We start from the raw sequence: 15900 nt of genomic DNA on the forward strand, positions 1-15900 counted from the left end.
ACAGTATTTGTTGTTAGACAAGAAATAAACTATGCTGAAATTTTTACCACATGGAGCCTTTTATAGTACTGTTCTTTGATAAACTGTAGTCATTAAATAGCAGCACACCCTGTTTTACATAACACTGGAAAAAATAAGGTGAAAAGGAAATGATCCAAGTCAAACTGCAGGAGACACATAAACTGGAATTAGACCAGGACACTAGGGCCTAGTATCTCCACTATTTTATTCTATAAAAGGTATGTAATAACTTTAATGACTACAAATGGTCAAAATCCCAGTGTCAGGTCTTATCCAACTGAATGCTGACAGTTCCAGCAATGCTGTCCATTAACATCACGCTGGTGAACTTGTATTTACTCTGAAGGCAGAGTACTGCCCACCAAAAAAAAAAGAAAAGTTATGTTTTCTTTTGTTGCCTTTCCTAAAGAGTGATATATTTCCTACGACCCTGAACCTGAAATCAAAGTGAAATCAAAGGCTAAAGAGATATGCTATGAACAAAGGCACTGAACCAGCACAGAACTTGAGCATGTTTAATTTTAAATACTGTGGTACCTACAATGAACTCAAAAAAATAAGACCGGTTGTGCTGGGTCAGATTCCTTGGGGAGTAAATATATAAATGCTACTTTCCTTATTTATAGTTCCCCAGCTTCCACTCATTTATGGCTCAAAGATTTTCTGATCCAGAGATGGCATGTTTTTAACAGCTTTGAATGGATTCTACTTCTATGAACTTCTCTGGTTTGCTTTTGAATCTATGTCAACTTTCAGCATCCTTAACAGCCTCTGAAACGGAGTTCCTCAGGTCCTCAACTTACTTAGTATCTCAGCGTGGAAAAACATTGTTTCATTTCTTCTGAAATGTCCTCCTGTTAATTTCACTTGATTCCCAGTTCTTACCTGTGAGGAGTGCACTGTCATTTTCCACTTTTTCATTGCCTTCCCAGTCCTGTAGATCTCTATCATACTCTTCTTCAGTTGATTCTTCTGCAGGTTGAAGATCATATTTCTTTCATCATGTGGAAGCTGTTCCATAAATCATCACCTTTAACACTCTTCAATGCTCTGAAATGGGAGCATTAGAATCACTCACAGCACCGAAGATGTAGAGTTTAACAGAGCTCTAGTCAGACACAGTCATATTTTTTCTATTTCTTTCCTCATAACTTCTAACTCAGTTTGGTGGTTTTTCTGACTACTGCTGGGCACTAGCTAACAAATTCAATCGAAATCAATGTCACTGGGAATTGCTCAACTTCAATCATTTAAGTATGGTGTCAGATCTCCGTAACAACAACCAACACTCATGAAGTCAACACGTAAGAGAAAGCCATGGTGTTTAGGACACTTCAGGTCCTATTACAAGATACTGCTTGATATTTGTGATATTCAAACTGTCCAGCTTGGCTTTCTAGACATTATAGCAGTGCCACATGAAGCACAACAACAAATTTTTCTGTTTGTCCATACATGAGTTGCCAGCTCATTCATTCTGCATTTTTTGTAGCCAAGAAAGAGTATCTCATACATATTTGCCTCTCCTGGAAAATTTTGGCAAGAGTCAACATTGTTCTTACCTTGTGAAACTGTGGCTAGAAGCACTTGGCCATTTCAGCCATAGGCAAAGAGAAAACCTTTTGGCACATGTTCACAGCAAGACACTACAGTAGTGAGAAAAATGCTGGTTTTGTTTGTTTGTTTGTTTTTGCTGTTTTGTTTTGTTTTGTTTGTTTGTTTTGTTTTTTCTTCTGGAAGCCAAACAAGGAAGGAAAGAGAAAAGATACACGTAAGGAAGAAGAGCAGAGGTAGAATAGAGAGAGGAATAAGAGGTAAGAAAAAAAAAAAAAGAGGAAAGCACATACAGTAGTGGCTTAATTCTAAATTATTAAATATAATGCTTAGATAGACTGTGAGCCTATGAGGCCAGGCTGCCCAACTAAATCTTCTTAGTCAATAAAACTTCTATCAGTACCTGGAGACATAAACTGATTTAATTAAAATAAGTCCTTCCCTGCTCACTTAAACAAAATCTCAAATAATGGCTGATTTAACTTAACTTAAAAGATTCATGAAATTCTGAAACTGAATGGAAACTGCCATTCTACATTTCCATTTCACTTTACTCGGTACCAGATTCTTCAAGCTGCAGGCAAAAACACTGGAAGCAATGAAAATTTCACAAAAGCCCTGACAATTCCCCCCCCCCCCCCCGTTTTTTTTTTTTATTCTTCTATAAGTCTCCATCACTAGTAAAGCTCAGCAGGCTGAACTACAGCATTGTCTATATCTGCTTAACCTGCTATCAGAGGTAAGATCTTAAATATGCTTTTTCAAACACCCTAGGAGAGAAATAAGGTTACACGTGTTACTGAGAACATAATCTGAATCCAACAGAGCTTGTTCTATGACAATCAATGTCAAAATCATCAGTAAAATCTCTATATCTTGAAGGGATTTCCAAGAAGGAAAGAACAAACATTTTGATCTTCACAATCAAGACCAGGTTTTAGATGCTGTTGAAAAATACCTGCAACTAAAGTGATTTAGAATTCACCAAAACAAAACAATAAAAAAAAGGCAAAATGGCTTTTCATAACTCAAACTACAAAATGATTAAAAATAAAGTGCATAACAAATTTTTTTTTTCAATGAATTACAACCTTTCTTCTTTGTGCCTTTTTTTTTTTTTTCTCTTTTTGGATTTATTTGTAGTCCACAGGAACTTGCTTGTCAACTGCAACACGAAGACTAGCTAAGACTGGGCAGAGAAAAAAAGTGGCAGGTTTTTAAAAGACTCATGAAGGTAACACTGTACTATGCTGTCACTAAATCCCATTTTGAACCTCTTCAGAGGAATAAACATAAACAATATATCGATATTCATAACGTTATAGAATATTAAGATATAGATATAACATAATAAAAAAAAAAAAGGCTGACAATCTTCAAGACAGATGGATGATTCCTAAATTTTGCCAGAATATGGTTCCATCTCTTTAATTACAACTAGATTTCTCAATCTTTAATTATTTATTGTAATAAATATAGATAATGTAATTGTTACATGCAATCACATAATGAAAACTATGTTACCCATAGGCAAAAATTTAAAAAGTTACAAACTATTTCTGGTAAAAATTTACATCTCTAAATGTATTTTATGAAATGTAAAAGCAAGTCAGAGTGGTGAGGATGTGTATTTCTATACATACACACCTTCTAAACACTGAACCTTTGTTTAAAAAGAGCCGAAGTATGACAGAAATAAATACAGATTGTAATAAGTAAAAGAGCTGAACCTAAGACAAAATGCAAACACCGGGTAGTTTAAATAATAAATTGGAAATAATACAGGATATGAAAAATAATATAATTCCTTGAGCTGACCCTAGGTTTGCTGACAGCACCTATCTATTGATTATGTGGAAGTTCAGATAGCAAGTACTGTTTTACTTACTTCATGCTGTATAAGAGGAGGAGCAACTCCAGAAGTCTTCAAAGTAGCCTTCAAAGTAGTCTTAAATAATTTAATTGAGAGCAGGATTAATATCTCTGCAGAAACATATTTGAGCAACAATACAGCAGGATTACAAAACCTGTAAAGAAACATATAATGGGAACACAAATAAATTACTTTAGTTTAGGGAGTATCACATGAGAACTGAAAAGTAGAAGTCTTTCTGAATCTAAGTCACAGAGATGACCAGAAGGCAGGAGTACATAGCATTTATTCTTTCCGTGGAAGTTTTGGCCTGTATTGTATCAGGAAAGGAAATGATTTGATTTGTTTTTTTTGTTTTGTTTTGTTTTTTTAGCAAAAAGCAAAGGTTTTTTTTTATTATTATTATTATTTTTTAGTCTGTGTTTTACTGCCCTTCTGAATGAATTCTTCGTATTCGATTGCACCATCTGGTTGGCAATTTGCCTGCATGTCCTTCCTGCTTTCTTGGAAACTAAGTGTGGATGTGCTTAGGAAAGAAATGGGAGATATTGCCACTCAAAGAGCTACTTGACTGCACCATTTTATTTCTACTCCCATTCTTGTCCTTCTTCCCTTATATCATCATGTTACTTATTTCTGAGTGGCCATTAATTAGGTTACCTCCAGAGTTTAAATTTCAAATAGCTTTATAAATAAATATTTCCATGTATTCTCTCTGTAAACAAAGAGCTTTGTTGTGTGTGTGTATGTGTGTGTGTTTTATTATTATTTATTATTATTATTATTATTATTATTATTAGTTATTATTATTAGTTATTTTGGGTGTTTTGTTTTTCTAATTAAAGCTATATTGCATTACTGTATTTTCTCACATGGTGCTTTTTCTACTCTCTTTTAAACTACTTGTATTTTTTATTAAGTTCATGTTTTAAGGAAATTATCCTACACATTTTTTTATTTATGTGTTCTCTGTAAGGTGTTTTCTCAGAAACACTAGCGGCTCTCTGTAAGGACAATGTATTGATAACACATCCAGACCCTCATTTGTAAAAAATAATTATTATTAATATATCATAAAGTAATATCAGCAAAATAGTGGCACTGCTCCCATTACAGCATTCCCTTTAACCACGAGGTAGCTATGAGATCATATGAGAGATGGGGGACCTTTTCAAAGTTCTTAGCAGTGTCCTTCAATGCTGCAGTGCTTTGTACAGTTTTGGACCTAGCACCCGGACAATGTGTACATAAAGTGAATCTAGCTCACATGTCACAACCCTCTTTCCAATAGTTCTTTAGACAAGCCCTGTTAATATTTCTTTCCTTGTCTTAGGCTTTCCATGCTAAAGGCAATAAGGTTTTTCAAGGACATCAAAAATGAACAGGAGATATCCAGGGCTGTCACCTGTTTAGAGTACACAGAACTGGGAACTTGAAAGGTGTGGTGGGTATTTGTTGGCATCTACATAGGTCATATACAGGCAAATTAATCTTTTATCCCAGCAGAGGTCTAGAGCACTAGAAGACTTGGATCTCAGAAGTTACAGTTACTAGAGAACGCTGCTTATGAATGTATTTGTGAAGATATCATGGAATATCCCTGCTGCCTCCATTTCTTTCCACCTTCTCTTCAACTATGGCAACAAAATTACGGCCAACAATTCACAAATAAACCTTATTCATTCAGTTTAGATAACTGGAAAAATGTTGTGTTTGGTGAGAAGTACAGTTTATGAAGTAGACTTCATGATGGGTAGAGAAATCTGTGAACACCTCAACAAAGCTGTTGGGTATTTGTTGTTGTTGTTGTTTTCCCCATTTCCTCACAAATGTCTTCTTTGACTTCAATATCATACAATACTTTTGTGTGCTCTACCACACATCTCCAAATCTACCTGCTTTCCTTTAGAACCAAGCTCTGACATTATTTTCTAACTGCTGGCTGGTGCAGAGGCAGTCTTCTAATTTCAGTGCTGTGCATGAATTAATCAGATGCCATAACATTTGCTGAGTATTTTTTAAATGGCTCTTTGCTACCCTGACATAAATAATCATATAAAATTGATTATTTATTTATTTTTAATATGGGAAATGCCCCTGCTTTTTCCATTAGGAATCTACTTTTGGTAGATTCTGCCAAAGCAGTGCATCTGGCAGCAATCCATATGTTGAACACTGTTCTGTGCAGTTATGCCTGTGAAAACTCTTACAATACTGAAGGAATACAGTCTTTTCAATAGGATGTAACATACATATATTTATACAGAAATTATAAAAGAAAGGACCCTTTAAAATATTCCAAGTACAAATCAATAGATTTCAGTATTAAAGACAACTTTACCATACTGCTTTAAATACAACCATTATTCTAAATTCCAACTATTGAGATGTACTGCAGTATCCAATATGCCAGAGCACTGTAACTGTTAGTAAATGATGACTTTTTAATGGGAAACCCTGTACATGTCAAAAATATGATACTCTTCCTAATCCTATGTAACTAGATATATAGATATGCAGGTCATGAAGATTTAGAAACCTCTGAAAAACAGATGTGCCAAGCAACCCACTAAAAGCAAGCATATATTGAATTTATTTATTAATTTATACAGTGCCCATGTCAAAGCACAGTCTGGAATCCTGTACAGAATAAACAAAAATTAAACCAAACTGGGCTCAGAGCCAAGAGAATCAGCCATACCAACAAAAATGGGGGAGCGCACAAGCAAACCATTCCAAAAAGTGGTATGTGTGTCATCAGATATTGTGCGTAGTGGACACATCACAATATCAACCCTGGAAGTAAAAGAATTACAATTTACAGTAAGGATTCTTTACAGTAAGGATTCTAGCATTTGAGGAAGAAGAAGAAAAAAAAAAAAAAGGAGAGTAATTATGACAGAGTTAATTTACAGCTATGGAAAGCCATGGAACAGAGGCAATTGCAGTGAAGGAAATACAAAGTGCATGAATTTTGAATGAAGAATGAGTATATATACTGCCACACAACATCTACATAATTTCAGTTCTAACTATTGATCGTATTCAGTTTTATTCTCCACTCATAGTATGTAAACAAAAATAAAATATTGTAAACATCATGTGAGGGCTATCTCGTGGGTATTCCCTCAAATATATAAAATTCTTATTCTATCACTGTCCTCTTTCCCATATTTTATTTATAACACATCAGGGTTTTTAGTCCTTTTTAAAATTTTGATGACTTAGATGAATAATGATGAGGTAGCTGCCTAAATACAGAGCTACTATGAAGAAAAGCCTCTGAGATCTAGAGAGAGGACAACAGAGAAACACACTTTATTTTTAAAAGGCACGAAGATGAAGCTACACAATTAAAATGGCTTTTGGCTGTGTAACCTCTCCTGATTTTGACTTTTTTTTTTTCATTATAATGTTACTTTATCCACACCACTCATGGTGAGCTTTACAACCTTTATTTATTTATTTATTTATTTTAAATTCTCCCTCACAGAATAACCCAGAATCAGCTCTGTTTGTGGCACTTGGAATTTTACGTTTACTCAGTGAAGACATTTTCAGCAACTCCCCTGCTCTCCAACTCATATACACAGTTTCTCAGTTTCTGCCAAAAAGCAATCCCCTCCTTATAAAACCAACACATCTATAGCAACAGGTTCAGATTCCTCCAGCATGGAACAAGATTTAAAATCAGATTTAACACCCAAATCCTAATTACAGAAAATCATGAGATTTTCTCCTCTGTCACCTAGTAGTTTTGATCTATGTAGAAATAGATGAAGTTTTACTGAATGAGAGCGTTATGATAATACTACCAAAAGTGTTACTGCTACTGATTCTGAGCCCAGGAGAAAACACAGCTGAGACATGAAAAAAGGTATATGCTATAAATAGTAGCAAAAAAATGAACAGTAGTCAATAATATGTGGCCTAACTCAATTAATTTTATATTGCTGATAATAGGAAAACACCAAGAAGCACCACTTAAGGAAAAAAAATATTCAAAATACATAATTTTTAAAATACCATTTTCAATGGCTTTCCACTTCATTTAGCATTTTGATAATTGCTAGCTAATTCTGAAACAAATGACTAGTTTAATTAATCTCTTACAAACATAATATTAAGGAACATGTTATCCCAGATTTCTTCTTAATTATTATAAAAAGATCTTTCAAATTAGTAGATAGGACGGTAAGTCAAAAACCTTGACAGTGTTGCATAAAGTTTTCACAATTAACATTACATCTGGTTTCAAATATTTATATCTAAATATTTATTTCAAACACTAAGTTTGCTTCATTTATAATGTTACATTTCCAGGGGAGAAAGCTTCCCCTCACACCTCTCCAGGTAGGTACCTGCATACCCAAGAGTGCAGAGAAATAGTCATACACACACACATGCACATGTTTACAGGGGGGTTTAACACAACACATCTTTAGCTTCTATGATTAAAAAATATTTTCTCTTTCATGTTACTAGGAATCTCTTAGTAATCTCTTAGATTTAGATCACAGCTGAATCCCTGAATCAGCTTTATCAGAGATGGAGCTGTGCATACTTCTAATTATAACACACTGTTTTCATTTGCCCTTTACTCTAAGCAACTATAACAGATTAGGATACAATTTTCCCTCCTGTGTTTTTGCTTCCAGACAATTACTATTTTCTGAAAGTTTCAGCCAACAGCTCATTCCAAAAGGGAATACAGGATGTTTTGCCAGGGCTACTAAGTTTTGGCAACTCATTCCTTTAAATACTTTTGTGTTACCAAACTTGAGGGCAAAGGTATAAAACATAGAGGCAGGGAGGTAGGTTGAATAGTCAAAGAGGGAAAGTACCTGAAAGAAAAAGTTTGAGGGGTATCCTACCTTTCTAAAAATTCTGCCTTAAAATTTGGCAAGTCCAAACTTGGAGAAGAAAAAAGAGGGAAAAAAAAAAATAAGGCACTGAGCTGATTCTCCCATACTTAGTAGCAACTTACAGAGCTAGAGCACAGAGTTCCAGCAATGTTGTCACAGAATCATGGCATCACTCAAGTTGGAAGGGACCTTGGTGGGTCTCTAGTTCAATATCTTGCTCAAAGCAGGGTCAGCCCAGAACTCAGATCCAGTTTCTCAAGACTTCACCTGACTGGGTCTTGAAAGCTTCCAAAAGCTGGAGACAGTACACTCTGGACCTTTGTCCCAAAACTTCACTAGTGTCTCAGTGACTTTTTCCCCTCATATCGAGGCAGATCCTCCCATTTCAATTTGAGCATTATCTCTGTTTTGTCACTATGCACCTCAGTATGTTATTGGTAACCTCCTCTTATGCCTTGAAAGGTGTGGAAAAAATGGCAAGACCAGGCTAGCTGCTGTGAAGAAAATAGGACATTACAGATGGATTGCTAGAGACTGAGAGAAGGAATTACATGAAATACAGCACAGTGAGACCATGCTTGGAAGCAGCTGAGGTGGAAACAGAGGGAATGAGCATGGAAATTTGGAGTAAGAGACAAATTCAGTAGTTCATGCGTTCCAGAAACTTCAGGCTATAATTGTGCTTTTTACCGCAAATATAAGCAGTTAGTCTGATCACAGTGTATCATACCGGGCAAGGAAAAACAGTTGAAACTTTGGATTTGGTTGCATTTAGGTCACAGCTTGATATATTAAAATTACATGCAGTTCATCATTTCAAGGAAATACTATAATACATATTTGTGATGCACAATGAACACTACTGAAAAAGTTCAGTAAGAACGATTACTGTTTTCAAAGCAGGATATGAATAGTATACAGGAAATACGGCCTGAGATCACACCTTACACAACAAAGGCAAAACAAAACAAAAAACGAAACTAACAACAAACAAGAAAACTTCAAACAATGAAAAATAATTGATGTTACATGCCAAATCAGGTTTGCTCCATCAGAAAGAAATAGTGCTCTGAGAATGTAGCTAGCATTGTATCACTCTAAGTATACTCAATACACAAGGGAGATGAATTAATGTTACTAAATTAATTCCGTCATTTCTTAACTTTGAAGCTTGAAGTTACCAACTTAGCAACTTTAAGATGTTCTTTAAATGCAGTTCTGCATATGTAATAATAAAACATATATCTGTTTAACTGATTTCAATGTCAGGGAACAACTGATAAATTAGAAGTGCACAGACATGAAAAGCCATTCGCATGCCAGCTGTGATGACTGCTGTGGCATTTCTCATGGTTTACAGTCTGAATTGCTATTTATTAACATTAATTTGCCAATGTGCAACCATTTTTTCATGCACTTTCTGAGATCTGCTATTATATCAGGTAACTTAAACCTGCTTTCTTATGGAGCCTGGTCACAAATCTCGTTACTCAAAATTGGAACAGTTCAACTGATGTGGGTTGAAATCAATGGATTTTGCAAGACCGTCCATATTTCAGAATGTATAAGCTACAACTCAGCTGGGTACTTGGGTATGCGCATACTAACTGCATACTAATAGTGCTTTTGGTATCACTGGGATTACCAATTTTCTTGAAATTATTCAAACACTTACCTGTAATGCCAAGTAAGAGTTCACAGTAATATAGGGAAAAGAAAGGACACAGGATAGGCTAGGCAATGAAGCAATGAATGTGTTGTATTATTACAAGCTGTGCAAACAGACGAAATGAGACAGAAGGGTATTAGTAAAACTGTAAGGGAAAGAGTTTAAGAACATATATTCAAGATGCACATAAAGCCTATAGAAAGTTTCTCATGCTCCTTTTCCTGAAAAGGTTCAGCAAGAATGTTTGTGCTGCCAGAATGTGCAACATAGTGCCATGTGGGAGTCCTGCCTCTTAAGGAATAACTGAAGAACAACTCAGTATCAGACAGACAGTGCTCGCCAATGAAGTGCAAAGCAGTGGAAAAGAGAATCTGAGATTTGTCTATTGCTTGTTTGGTACAGAAAAACAGTGCACCATTAAATTCCCTATTCTTTACTAGACAATATAATATAATGTGAAAGTGAGCTCTAGTTTATGCAGCAGTGTATATATAAACACAGCTAAACTCATTTTGACCAATGATGTAGCAAATGTGTTATAATATCTGTATAACCTGTTGTATGAAAGTTGCAACCGAGTCTGCGAAAACTCATTCATGTGAGTTTTCATAATCCCACCAATAGAGAGTCTAGGTTAAAGGATACACATACACACACATAAAACCAACAGAGTTAGGGTTTTAAACTCATCATCTTGATGATGATCATAATGTTCATATATAAACGTTCAAACTTATGAGGCACTCATTAGAAGCAAAGTGCAAAGGTCTTAGGGTTTGACCATTAGCATGCTGGCACGTAACTCTCTGTGACGTAACCAAGCTCTTTTTCAGAATTATATGATCATCCCTGTGTACACCTCAGCTTCTTAAAATTTTCAAAAGCTTTCTAGCTTTTGATTTACTACTTTTCTGGGGTTTATCAACTGCTTTTAGTTTCTTGGCATACTTCCAAAATCATCTGGCTAGTAATGTGAACCCAGTGATCTTGGCATCAAGAATTCTATCTTAAGAGGCCAAATGCCTTTCTTACTGTCATGAGCAGTTCAAGTTTTCAATACACAAAACTGTTCCCTCCTGCTGCATATACACATGCACACAGAAATAACCATGGTCTCAGTACACCACACATACAAATGACCCTATTGCATTTCATTTGCTGTGTCACACTTAACCTCACTATTTTAAAACCAATGTTTCCTATATACAACAGTAATTGGAAATTGCCTTCCATAGCCTCCCACAAACTCAATTATATTATATAACGATATCTGAGAATTTGCAAGACACCGTATCACCTTGTTCATTCATAAGTAAAAGGGTATGATGAATGAGAAAGCCTGATCCTAGCTAATGCCTTTCTGACCACCAAAATTCAGTAAATGGATGATCCTAATTGCTTCCTAGTGCTCCTGAAATACCATATTCACAAAACTTTCCTCTTATAATCTATATAGAAAGTCCTATTTAAAAATAAAATCCATCTGTGTACGCTTCAGGCCTTACTTTAATGAAATTCTATCCTTGTTGTAGAAATGGCCACACAGAAACCATGGAAGTGACACTACAGACCAGGATTTTCACTTATGTAAAATGCTATTTTAAGGAAAACATGACATTTAGCTAAAGTAATCAACCTTGAACTTACTGCTAGGTAAAACACTAACCAGCCCTTTGCCAAACCCCAGGGAATGCACAGATGTTTAATCTTGCTTAAGTTTTCATTTAACTATGTTTTAGATGTTTCCAAGTAATCACAAACTGTATTTAATGGGGAACACATCTTTATTGTTTTGCCTTTCTCCATTAAACTCAAAGACCAGAAATCTTTATATATGCTTTTCTATCCCAAAGTGCAAATACTATTTGTAGCTGAGATCCATGTTAAAAGATGCTATGAGCTTTAATTTACTTACTGTTTTAACTGACACACAGAAACTAAGCATCTTGAGATTTCACAATTCTAATAAGATCTCCAATGCCCATTATTAAGTTGTCAAAACAAACTTACCACAAATTTCAGTTTGCACTTAGTGATGCATAGTCACAGAAGCACAAGTTTTCATGAAGACTGAATGATTCCGCTGCACCAGTTGTTTTGCTACTTAACCTGTTTTTCCTCGCAAGGAAGATGTCTGCCACTCTCATGCTTTAAGCACACTTGGAACCAGAACTCTGCTGCATAATGAACATGCCTGTTGCTGCCAAGTTTCGAAAAATATTTGGGCACAGGTGTTGGTTCCTTGTCAGCCTCCAGGGCCAATAAATGGAATCTGTAGATGTAAAATGAGACAATATATTCACAAAGTCATTATGTTTTCCCAGAACATGCAAAGCTCCAAAATAAATGCATTTCAAGCTCTATAACACCCCCGTATTTATAAAGCTCATTACTGTTTTTAATTTTGCTGGCTGCTTATTTACTGTTTACTCTCTTGCTTTACTGCCCTACTGAAATTGCTGTTAATTGATACCCCAAATGGAAAGAAACAAAACAAAACAAAAAAAAACAGAAAAGGAAAACAAATCCAGAGATACAGGGTCCCTAACTAATCCCAACACAGAGTCACTGTTGCCAAAATGGCACCATATTAAAAGGTTAAAGGAACTTCTTCCAAGTTTCCCTATCCTCTTTAATCTCTCTTGTCAATCTTTTAAAGTGGCTTTTTGGCACTGAAAGGAGCCATCTCTAGCCTGTGACAAAATACTTTCGACAGAAGAGATGACTTTACGAGCAAAATGATGATGTCTCTCTAATGACTGCAGCAGTCTTAGCATTATTTTCATAGACATAAAGTCCCTCTGAGGAATGAGATACAGCACAACTTTTCGCTGCAACTAAATTTTTTATCCCCTAAAATAGCAGGATTATCAGTAGACTCTCATACATTAACTTTCCCAGGAGGCCTTCCCCACAATTCTTTAGTAATTTTTGAATAGCACATTGCCCCAGACACAAAGCCCCACTTCCACACGTGGCACAGGAGCTTCACTTGGTTTTGTTCTTTTTAGTGAATTTATTCTCCTAATATTGAAAAAATCTCCTTGAAAACCCTTCTGAATAGCCTCCAAGCTGCTTGCTTACCCCAGTGCCACCTGTAGCCCTCTCCAGTGACAATGCTACCAGCTTACATCTATCAGGCTACACAGACACCAACTTTGCTCAGTCTTAAAACACTTCATCCAACTCAGTCGGTTCCATGCATAATTTCATGAGGTTTAACCCCACATCTTCTGATAGCTTAAAATCTGCTTGTCTAGGCAATGTTGCCTGTAAATTCACATAAGCTTTTGTGCATGTGAATTTGTACTTTTAATGTTTGCATTCATTTTAGTTCAGTCTCATTCTACTGAACAATATTTCAATAAAATCGCAGATATTGCCAGGCGGCATTAGATGACAGTGGACAAGGTGAACATGTTAGCATACAAGTAATTCACATTTGACTGAAATCAAAGACACATCCAAATTGACTAGTTTGGGCTTGTAGGCTAAGAATAAAGATCAGCAATGTTTTCATAAGGCATGTCGGAATTACAAAGATAATAACACCTGGAAATATCACTGCTTAGCCTTGTTTTTCCGTGCATAGCTGTTTGCTTATAGTCTTTCTCACCCTATTCAATGTTTTATGTACAAAATATACAACTCTAATACATTTATATAACACATCCCAAAGCTGATAAAGTTTTAAAATTAATTTTATCTTGAAGTTTTCTCACATAGCAAACCAGTAAAATGCACAACACACAAAAATGAAGATATTAAGATACATAGGTAAAATTTACTTCCTCAAATTCCTGAGGAAAACTGCTAAGAAGACATACATCACTTCCCCCACCCAGTGCTGTATGGTAGTAGGAAACAATGGGATGCAAGTAATCATCACCAATAATAATATTTATAACTAAAATAATCACTTTTCAAAACACTTTCTTTTAGATCATGAAAAATCAGATCAGTCATCCAAAATGCAAGCTTCTGGGAAGCTAAGGAAAATTTTAATTGCTTTATATTGGTAATTCCAAGCGACCCTTACATTACTCTGGGATGTTGACATAGCACAGAACAGAGAGCATGCCAAGGATGCCCAGATTCCAACCCAGATCACAAGGACAAGAACTCTCTTGAAGGTGGCACAAATTCAGCGTTAACCTCAAACTTCAATTCATAAACTCTTCTCTCCCACAAGAAAATCACAGATTTTAAAATTCTCAATTTTACCCATTATCAATGTGCTCCTCAACATGACAGCATCCCAGCCCTGTGGTGGTTTTACCGTACTGGGCAGCTAAACCCCACAACCGCTCTCTCACTCCCCCTCCTTTAGATGAGGAGGGGGAGAAGTAAAGCAAAGAACAACTCACGGGTTGAGATAAGGATAATTTAATTAAAGGGAAATAATTATAATAATTAAATAAAGACTACCATGAACTAACAATTTAACTAAGGGGAAAATAAAAAGAGAAAGGGGAAAGGGAGGGGAAAAAAGGAAAATAAAAAGAAGGGAGGAAAACAAACAAACAAAATAAATGAAGGCTATATGGAAGTGCAGAGGAAAGAAATTACTCTCTACTTCCCACAAATGAGCGATGATTGACCACGTCCTTGAAGCAAGGCCTCAACGCACGCAGCCGGTGTTCGAGAGGAGGACCGACGTCTTCCAAACGAGAGCCCACCCCTCCCCTCTTCTTCCTGTTTCCACCTTTTATTGCTGAGTGTGACATCACATGGTATGGAATATCCCTTTGATTGGTTTAGGCCAGCTGCCCTAGTGATGTTTCTCTCCTCACCTTTTGCCCACCCCCTAGGAGGGGTAGAGAAAGGCCTAATACTGTGCCACTGCTGCTCACCAGTAGACACAACACTGGTGTGATAACACTGCTGTTCCAGCTACAAGTACAGAGTACGGCACTGTATGGGCTGCTGCTGGGAAAGTTAACATTCCAGCCAGACCCAATACAGCCCTCAGAAGCACGCAGCAGTTTTAGCACAGAAGCTACCAGAAAATCATCAAAATACAGCTGTACCCAATGTATGCACAAGATATCAAACCCTACATTAAATAAAGCCTTTTATGACTAGCAAAATTATGCAGTAAAACAGATTATGCAGTAAAACAGATTATAACAACATCAGATTATAACAATCAGATTATAACAATATTTATCAGATTATAACAATATCAGATTATAACAATAAAGACTGGTATGTCTTTTCCTTAGCAAGAAAACAATCAATTTAGCAAAGCAACAAAATCAATAAAATATCAGCCATTCCCCATCCACTGCTTGCTTTCTTCCACTCTAGATCCTTTCATCTTGTGATGGCATAAATGACAACAAGATCAGAAACAATGCTCAGACTGCTCCTTCAGTTTTCCCTCAGGAGCAAGACCAGTGGAGAAGATTCCTAAGGGTAAAATCACTAAAAACATACACTTGGGTGTTTTGAGGAAATTTAAATTTGAAACTTATTGACAAAATGAAGAAATGGCGAATTTTGTTCTGTAAACAGCACAAAACAGATTGATTTTTGATACTGTTTTATCCACAAACAATGGATAAAAACTATCACTTTGGTCTGTGCCAAGCAGAAATTGCTAAACTACTTCTCAGCATCAACATCTCAGTTAGTGGAACTCACAATAAATAGGTATTGAATATGAAATTATAATTGACTGCTGAGTCATGATGTCATCTTGAGCTTCATAAAATAAATTAAGTTGTAAATTGCAAAACTGTGATTTCTTCTGCTTACCAGAGAAAAATGCCCTATCAAACCCACAACATTATCTATTAAATATTGAGATATGTAAGTAGTCACACACAAAATGCATATGCGTGAAGAAATATCAGGGCTAGTATATCTTTAATACAATAAACATCTTGGTATAATTTGTTAAACTGGCTATTAAA

The 15900-nt window shown here is 35.8% G+C and overlaps 1 long non-coding RNA gene across 1 annotated transcript in view; it reads right to left on the bottom strand.

Annotated features, from left to right (window-relative positions):
• The window catches only part of LOC140003490 (uncharacterized), a 31050-nt gene extending 18801 nt beyond the window's left edge, over positions 1-12249 (bottom strand). The window contains exons 1-3 of the long non-coding RNA XR_011812263.1: positions 11993-12249; positions 3464-3602; positions 907-1071 (exon numbers count right to left, since the gene is read on the bottom strand). This is a non-coding gene — a long non-coding RNA (uncharacterized lncRNA). The remainder of the gene's footprint in view (positions 1-906; positions 1072-3463; positions 3603-11992) is intronic.
• Positions 12250-15900: the final 3651 nt, after the last annotated feature.

This window comes from Anas platyrhynchos, chromosome 12 (genome assembly GCF_047663525.1).
Source record: "Anas platyrhynchos isolate ZD024472 breed Pekin duck chromosome 12, IASCAAS_PekinDuck_T2T, whole genome shotgun sequence".
Taxonomy (NCBI): Eukaryota; Metazoa; Chordata; class Aves; order Anseriformes; family Anatidae; genus Anas; species Anas platyrhynchos.